Source organism: Zootoca vivipara, chromosome 1 (assembly GCF_965207765.1).
Source record: "Zootoca vivipara chromosome 1, rZooViv2.hap1.1, whole genome shotgun sequence".
NCBI lineage: Eukaryota > Metazoa > Chordata > Lepidosauria > Squamata > Lacertidae > Zootoca > Zootoca vivipara.
In genome coordinates this window covers 26,618,996-26,627,283 of record NC_142582.1, presented here as the reverse complement: position 1 = coordinate 26,627,283, position 8,288 = coordinate 26,618,996, and the positions used below count along the sequence as shown (strand labels likewise).

The 8,288-nt window shown below is 41.2% G+C and overlaps 1 protein-coding gene across 1 annotated transcript in view; it reads left to right on the top strand.

Moving 5' to 3' along the window:
- The first annotated feature begins 4,493 nt into the window (after positions 1 to 4,493).
- The window catches only part of CSRNP3 (cysteine and serine rich nuclear protein 3), a 79,206-nt gene continuing 75,411 nt past the window's right edge, over positions 4,494 to 8,288 (top strand). The window contains exon 1 of the mRNA XM_088660902.1: positions 4,494 to 4,604. The gene's annotated coding sequence lies outside the window, so the exon portion shown is untranslated. The remainder of the gene's footprint in view (positions 4,605 to 8,288) is intronic.

The window sequence follows — 8,288 nt, the reverse complement described above, 5'->3', positions numbered from 1 at the left end:
GGGAGTTGCAGGTAGTGCTGACCCAGCGCCCAGCATAGGTCAGCCAAGGGTGAACACTTGGATAGGCGAAAAGCCGGGAACAGACTATGTTTGCCACCCAAATGCCCCCCTGGACTCAGGCACGGGCACAATCCCCTCTCAGGGGTTGACCAAACATTTGAGTCCTTTAACGAAATACCCTTCACCTAGGGATGGCGAGAGCAGCTAGAACTGAGAATAGAAGTCGCTGCGCAAGGAGCCCGACGGTAATGTTAAGTGGGCAGCAGCAAGCTCCGCAAACAGGGAGCGCTCAGGGGCCAAAAGCCGCTCTAGGGGGAAGGGAAGGGAAAGGAAGGGAAAGGAATAGCAATTAACAAAGGAGGGGAAGAAAACAATTGGAAGGAATTAAGGAAAAGAAGGGATGACGGAAAGAAATCACCAGACGATCTTCGAAGGTAAATCTCCCTCGGCTGCACAGAGGACACGCTATTAGCCTGTTCTGAATGCTCGTGCTGAAAGAGGAAGCTCTGGGTCACGTGCATGGGCATATATAGGTCCCTCGATCCGTTTTGACTGCGCCCCATTAGCCAGATTGAACCCAACATCGAGGGACCTACCAATTGGGTGTTGTGGCTGACCAATCCTACCCACCCACAGCACAGGAGGTCGGCCCCCAGGTCTCAACGCAACACGTGCCCTCTTTTAGGGAGGACATAATTTGTCAAAAGTTGAAATATGCCCATTGGTCCAAAAAAGGCTGGCAGCCCCTAATCTAAACTAACACTCAATAGCTGAAGCAAATAGTAGAAACAATTCGCAATGCCAACCTATGTGGTTAACACTGCAGTAACATGTGCATTTCTTAATTTGCAGAAAATTTATAACTTATAATTTATAACTTCATGGACTACTAAACAATTATGAATGGTTATGAATGACCATGATCCGATGTATGCTTACAAATGGCAGGGATAAATAATGGAGGCAAACTGCCTCAAAGTTGCAAAGTGCGCTGACAAAGGAAATAAAAAAATAATGTTTGGTTATAACATAGTTTTTATTCCTTTTCATATATAAACACGGTTGCATTGAGATATCTCTTTGCTTACATTAGACCATATGACATGCAACAATTGCATGAACTTAAAGCAACAATAAACACTTACATAAACGTTTCTGAATATGCTAACCAAGTGTTGAAGTGTATACACCAGAATTATGGCAAGTATTACAGATATGAAATTATGTACAGTAACATGTATTGTTTAGATTGAGGACCATACATAAAAGGTATTGTATCAATACCATTTAGAATTTATAGGGGGGGGGGTTGGGAAGCAGGAAAATAAAAATGTGTACTTCATGCACTCTAGACTGTGCTATGAACTATGAGTATTGTTCTACTATATGTCTCATTGTTTTTGAAAGCAATAATGTCACACATGACTGCATAAAAATTGTCGTGTTTCTTTTTGCCTCTTGCTGCTTTTAATTTTTCTGTCAGTTTCCCTCAATAACGCCGTTCAGTAATTTTAAAAAAATCATTTTTATTAATTTTCCAATAAAAACAGCCAATTAACATATCCATAATCATAATCCAATTAAAAAGAATAAACTAAAATTTTAAAAAACCAAATTACAGTCCAAATTGTTAATTATTAATTTTTCTGGGCTTCCCATAGTCTGGACCTCTTGAAGTATATCTCCAATATCTTCGTTCCTGCCTGCTTCTTGTTGTTCTCATATTTTCCACATTCCGATCTTAACGCTTTAAAGTTCTCCGTCCCTGGCTATGCGATTCTCAATCATGCCAGAAATCTAATAATAATAATAATAATAATAATAATAATAATAATAATAATAATAATTTATTTATACCCCACGCATCTGGCTGGGTTTCCCCAGCCACTCTGGGCGGCTTCCAACAGAAAAATAAAACACAATAATCTATTAAACATTAAAAGCCTCCCTGAACAGGGCTGCCTTCAGATGTCTTCTAAAAGTCTGGTAGTTGTTTTCCTCTTTGACATCTGTTGGGAGGGCGTTCCACAGGGCAGGCGCCACCACCGAGAAGGCCCTCTGCCTAGTTCCCTGCAACTTGGCTTCTCGCAACGAGGGAACCGCCAGAAGGCCCTCGGTGCTGGACCTCAATGTCCGGGCAGAATGATGGAGGTGGAGATGCTCCTTCAGGTATACTGGACCGAGGCCATCGAATACAGCTTTATTTGTAAATATGTATTTTTCCAACTGTCTATTTGCCAGCGCAGCTTTTCCTGACTTCATTCCAATCTTCCAATCTGGGCTGTTGTCCAAGTCTATCGTTTAGAGTTTAATGACACAGCAACTCCCATGTTGTTAAGTTATTCCAATCCAGGCTGTTGTCCAAACCTGTCATTTGATGTTAAGCATACTGTTTGCAATGTAAATGAACTGTATTCCACAGATATAAGTCATTTGGCGATCAATCAGCTTTCGGAGACAATCCCCCCTTCTGGGCCCTAGAAGAGGGGCTGCTATACATCCATTTAGCCTTCTCTCTCGCTCATAATGAAGAAATTCTGCAAACAGATGCACTGTATTGTTACCCCAAATTATTCTCTCAAATCACTACAAAGTCAGCCAGCAAGCATCTCCCACTTCCCTCGAAAAAGGGAGGAACTTTCATTTTTCTGTGCTGCATCATATTAACAAGTGCCATCTTGTTTCTTCTTTTATCTTTATCAAGTCTTTCAAGTCTACGTAAAGCTGCGCAATTGAGTACTTAATTGTAAATTGTAAATAGAAGTCCATTCTTAATGAGGCTTGGCATAGAAAAACAATTGTAGGTTTTGAGAAGAAGAAAAAAAGAAAGTACTGATCACCTCTGTAACCCAAACACCATGATGAGAATCTCTTTGAAGTCTGAGCTTAAACACCAGGGACTGTGCCATTCTGCAGGTTTTTTCTCAGTCTTCTTCGGTCCAAACTATGTTTATTGTCCAAATCTAATTATTTTATCAAACAGATATTTCCAACTATGAGAGTGGCTTCGGAGAGTGCCAGCCATGTCGTGCTCTGGGACCCAGTGTCCTTCTGCTTGCAACTTGATGCAAGCTGACAATCTTGGGCAATCTGTGGGTCTACGAGACAGTCTTCCGTCACCCTGGGAAGTCTGCCAGGGCTAATTACCCCCATATCAGCCCTGAATTACTGGCACGGCTGAGGTCCGGTCGTATGAGAGTCAGCCATTTCTCACTGCCGGAAACAGGAAGCCTGTAAATTGCATTATACCATTGATTTGTAGTTAATTGTAGAATCGTAGAATTGTAGAGTTGGAAGGCAGTTGGAATCATTACAATAATTGTAATGATTTCCATGTCCCGGAAATAGTTCTTGCAGCAGTTATTTCCCACTGGTGTTTTATTGATTGATTGAAAATAAATATTGTGGGTGTAATCTGCAACATGTTCTTGACACCGTAATAGTGCGCTAGTGGTGGGTTTATTCTGCTTCAGTTTGTTCTGCGATGCTTCTCCAATGCCACATTATTGCTACAGCACGCTATAGCACAACATAGGCAGAACAAAAATTAATAGGAATATTTGTGGTGTAAAGTGTTACAGGGATTTAAATTACTACACATGGCTAAGTTAGGTCCATTAATGTCAGCTGGTCTACCCTGAGTAAAACTTATTTGAATGCCACTCATTACAATAATGCCATTATGCAATATTTCTCAGATACCATGCCATATCAATAGCCTGAATGGAATTATTGGATTCCCAGGCATTTGGTGCTTCAGTGTCTGGAGTGGCTGGCTGCATTGCTGCTTTCTATATAAAAGTACCTAATACTTCAAGTCAGGTTCATCAATCAAAATTTTCCATTGCAGCAGAGGGAAGGAGTAAAATGCACTGTTGAATGCTTTTATTCATTTCTGTTCTTTTCTAAAAACATAATACTGCATTTAGCTTGCTGATATAACAGGGATTTAAAACAGAACCTGCAACCAGTTTTTAAATTATCCATATGTTAGTGACATCAGGGCTGGATTCTCATTCATGGAATTTCAGACACTCACTTTTGGGTAGCTTCATTAAAACAGTAAGGCTGCTGCGGGCAATAGCTTGCTGAAATTTACTGCTCTGAAATCTGGTGACTGGTGCGATGGCTTCATGCAAATGATTAATTTATCGATTTGCATCCAAGCACTTTCCCCATATTTCTAGTTCGCTTCCTGCTGCCTACCTACAAACTGTTCCTTGGTTGACGGGGTGAGAGCAAATGACTTATTTTGTACATAGAAAACAATAAGACTATATCAGTTCCTTAGCAATAGCTAACTAGGAAAATGTTTGCTTTGGCCATTTTCTCAGTGCAGAAATCCCACCTCTTCCTATTTTTGATTTCAGCATGGTTTGCCTTGATTTCGCTTATCTTCATTCTTCTTTCCTCCCCCCCCCCTCCCCAATGTGGTTTGCACAGAACTGGGTAGAAGGGAGGAGGCAGAGGAAGAGAGAGCATTCCAGAGGATGCCAGGATGTCTTGTCTCTGATTGGCTGACCACCGCTCAATGGCTGGTGGAAGAAGGAGTAAACCTTTCAGTCTGCCCTGATGGAGCTGAAATAACAGAATCCAGATCGCAGGTAATTCAAGGGGGTGGGGGAAGGGAGCGAGGACAGAGCAGATGCTTTTGTTGTTCTTGTTGCACAAGTCCTTGAGCATTGTCTGATGCGTCGTATAAAATGCTTGCGTGCGCATTTGGTGTAGCCTGTGCAGTGCTAATGGCTTTCAGGCAGTTTAGCAATTTGCTAGTCTTTCCTGTGTGTACATCTTTTCCAGTAAGCAATCCATATACAGTGAAATCTGTAGCTCATCCAAATCTCTCTGGCAACTTTCTTAACGTGTGAGCTGAGCTGTCAGTCTTAAGTGAAGGTGGAGCAGTTAGGGCACAAAGATAGGGAGGTGCACAGTATAAAGCTTTTGCTAGACAGTAGATATTATGATCATGGCAAAAAAGACAAGTGCTGGGAAATCAAGAGTGTTTCTTTAGGCCTAGGAAAAAAGGCACTGCATTTGATGTAGCATTTTGTCAAGATACGGGCTCTTTAGGCTGTTAATTCAGAAATGTGCCATTGGAAGAACTGAGGAAACAACTTCTAGGTTGTCAGTGGCTTTAACGGGTTTCATCGTGCTTTCAGTTTTTGAATGAATATCCCATTCCCTCATAATTTGTAAGGGAAATGAAAATACAATCCTTTTAGTTGCCCTATTCAAAATAAGGCATCTAACAGTTTAGTGTACAGCTTAGTGTGGATTACTGTTGATTTGAAACACCACAGATTTTCTAGCACTGACATTTCAGTGGCTAAAACCAGCAGAAAAACACATCAGCTCGCTGTGTTTGCTGTTCGGTGCACTAATTTCAATCACGGAAATGAACAATATCGGTTCAGCAGCTAAAATTGGGTTATTGTGCAACTACATGTACTGGGACAACATACACTGACCTACATAGCTTTTCTAGGAGCTCTGTCAACTCCTGGTATAATTTGGAGTGGGAGCTTATATCTAATGGTGTTGCTAACACCAAGGTTGCAGGTTTGATCCCCGTACGGGATAGCTGCATATTCCTGCATTGCAGGGGGTTGGACTAGATGATCCTCAGTGTCCCTTCCAACTCTACACGTCTGTGATTCTATGAATGTGCCTGTGTAGTGTCAAAGAGCTGCCTATTAAAATGGACAAAATATTGTACTGTATTGCATCAAAAGAGTGAATATTTTAGAAAAAATAATCATGCAGCAGGAAGCTGAAGATGTGAAGTTAAATGCCCCTCTTTCTGTAATGGCATTTCTCGGTACTGAAACTGGTGCATTTCCCAGTTAATGCATCAAAATCAAAATGCTGATGGGAAACATTCTATATATGAATTATAAATTAAGGAAAAACAAATGCACAAGGAAATAATGTACAGTTCATATGAAGATTGATTCTTGGTGGGCATGCACAGAAATACTGCAACGATTCCCAGCTTTAAATATGAAAGTAGTCCTCATACTTTAGACTTCTTCTGTATACCATAACATAGTACAGTGGTACCTCGGCTTAAGAACTTTATTCATTCTGGAGGTCCGTTCTTAACCTGAGAGGTACCACTTTAGCTAATGGGGCCTCCCACTACCGCTGCGCCACCGCCGCACGATTTCTGTTCTCATCCTGAAGCAAAGTTCTTAACCCGAGGTACTATTTCCCGAGGTATAGCGGAGTCTGTAACCTGAAGCATCTGTAACCCCAGGTACCACTGTAGTAGACCTCATGCTTTGCATACAAAAGGTCCCATGCCAAAGATCCCTTGTATTACTCACTTAGTACAATGTTTCCAGAGGTAGGCAGGATCTTTGCCCAAGAGAGCCTCTGCCCCTCAAAACAGACAGTACTGGCTAGATGGACTGACTATAAGTAAAATTCTTGCAAATGACAAAGACCATATTATGCAGGCCAGAACACCAGCACTGCTTGTATAGTTCTCATTCAATTAGGGACTGCAATGTACAATATTTAGGGAAGTTTTTAATCTGTGATATTTTAATGTATTTTGCTATTTGTTGGAAGCCGCCCAGAGTGGTGGGGGAAACCCAGCCAGATGGGCGGGGTATAAATAAATAAATAAATAAATAAATAAATAAATAAATAAATAAATAAATAAATAAATAAATAATGTTGTGCTGCACAGCCATTGTTTTCAGCCCAGGATTACTCTGTGGGCAGGGCTCAACTAATGAGCTCTCTGGAAGTCAATGCAATGGCACAACATGCCTCTCCAACTTCTCTGCCTATACACCTCTGTATCCTCACCTCCCCAATTGGTTTGAGGAATCAAGGGAACTCCCTGGAACAGAGAATAGGGGAAGAGAGGGCAGATCATTCCACCAGGCAAACAGAAATGCTTTCGCTCATGGAGTGATGCGCTTCACTCTACTTTGAATGCCTCTCTTTGAGCCTGGGAAAGCTGTGAAAGCTAACATGGTATTTGCTGCTACAGTGGTGCCTTGCTAGACGAATTTAATTCGTTCCACGGGTCTTTTCTTATAACGAAAAATTCATCTAGCGAATCCCATAGGAATGCATTGAATTTTTTTGAAATTTTTTTTTTTGCCCATAGGAACGCATTAATTGAATTTCAATCCATTCCTATGGGAAACCGCGATTCGCTAGACGAATTTTTTGTAAAACGAATTCGTCTAGCGAGGCAACCTCCGCTAGAAAAAACCTTTCGTTAAGCGGAAATTTCGTTAAGCAGGGCATTCATTAAGCGAGGCACCACTGTATTTCTTTTTAGTGTATATAGAGTATTCTGTCTAAAAGAATATTCACATTTGCAAAGTACCGTGCACATGCACACACAGTATTTTGATAAATCTTTATCTTCTTTTGGTTGCTGGTTCAATAGAAGGGAGCTCCTAGTGACTTACAGTATATGGTAATAATCCTTAGAGCAGCCTTCACCAACCTGGTGTTTTCCAGAGGTTTTTGATTACAAGCCAGTCATCCCAGACCATTGTTGATGCTGCCTGGGAGCAAAGGAGTTTCAGGCTGGATCTAGACCAGGCATCCCCAAACTTCGGCCCTCCAGATGTTTTGGACTACAATTCCCATCACCCCTGACCACTGGTCCTGTTAGCTAGGGATCATGGAAGTTGTAGGCCAAAACATCTGGAGGGCCGCAGTTTGGGGATGCCTGATCTAGACACATTAAAAAAAAGTTACAGGAAAATGTGTTATAAAGCTCATAATGTAAAATCCCTTAGGCAATTTTGGCTGCTCTACATCACCATCTGGTGTCACATGTTTATAACACAGTTATAATGATATAATTGACTGAGTGTAGCTGAGTCATTAGTCTGAAACAGTCATATCCATACCATATATTTAAAACACTCATTACATATACTACTTTAACAGTCATTGCTTTCCTCCAAAGAATCCTGGGAACTTTGTTAATGGTGGTGAGAGTTGTTAGGATACCCCTCACAGAGCTACAATTTCCATCACACTTAACAAACAGCAGTTCCCAGGATTCCTTGTGGGAAGCCATGACTGTTAAAGTGGTGTAAGAGTGCTTTAAATATATTACTTGAAAGTGCCACAGATACTTCTGATCATGGAAAAGGAGGAAGGATCAGGTAGGAGATTCATGCAGCTCCTGTTAACAGAGACTAAGGAGAGATTTAATTTCCATATAGGGAGGAAAAGTTAAAGCACACGGGAAAATACACCATTCTCAGTTGTGTGTACAGTAGTTTGAGGGGGAAAATTGAGCGAAGTCT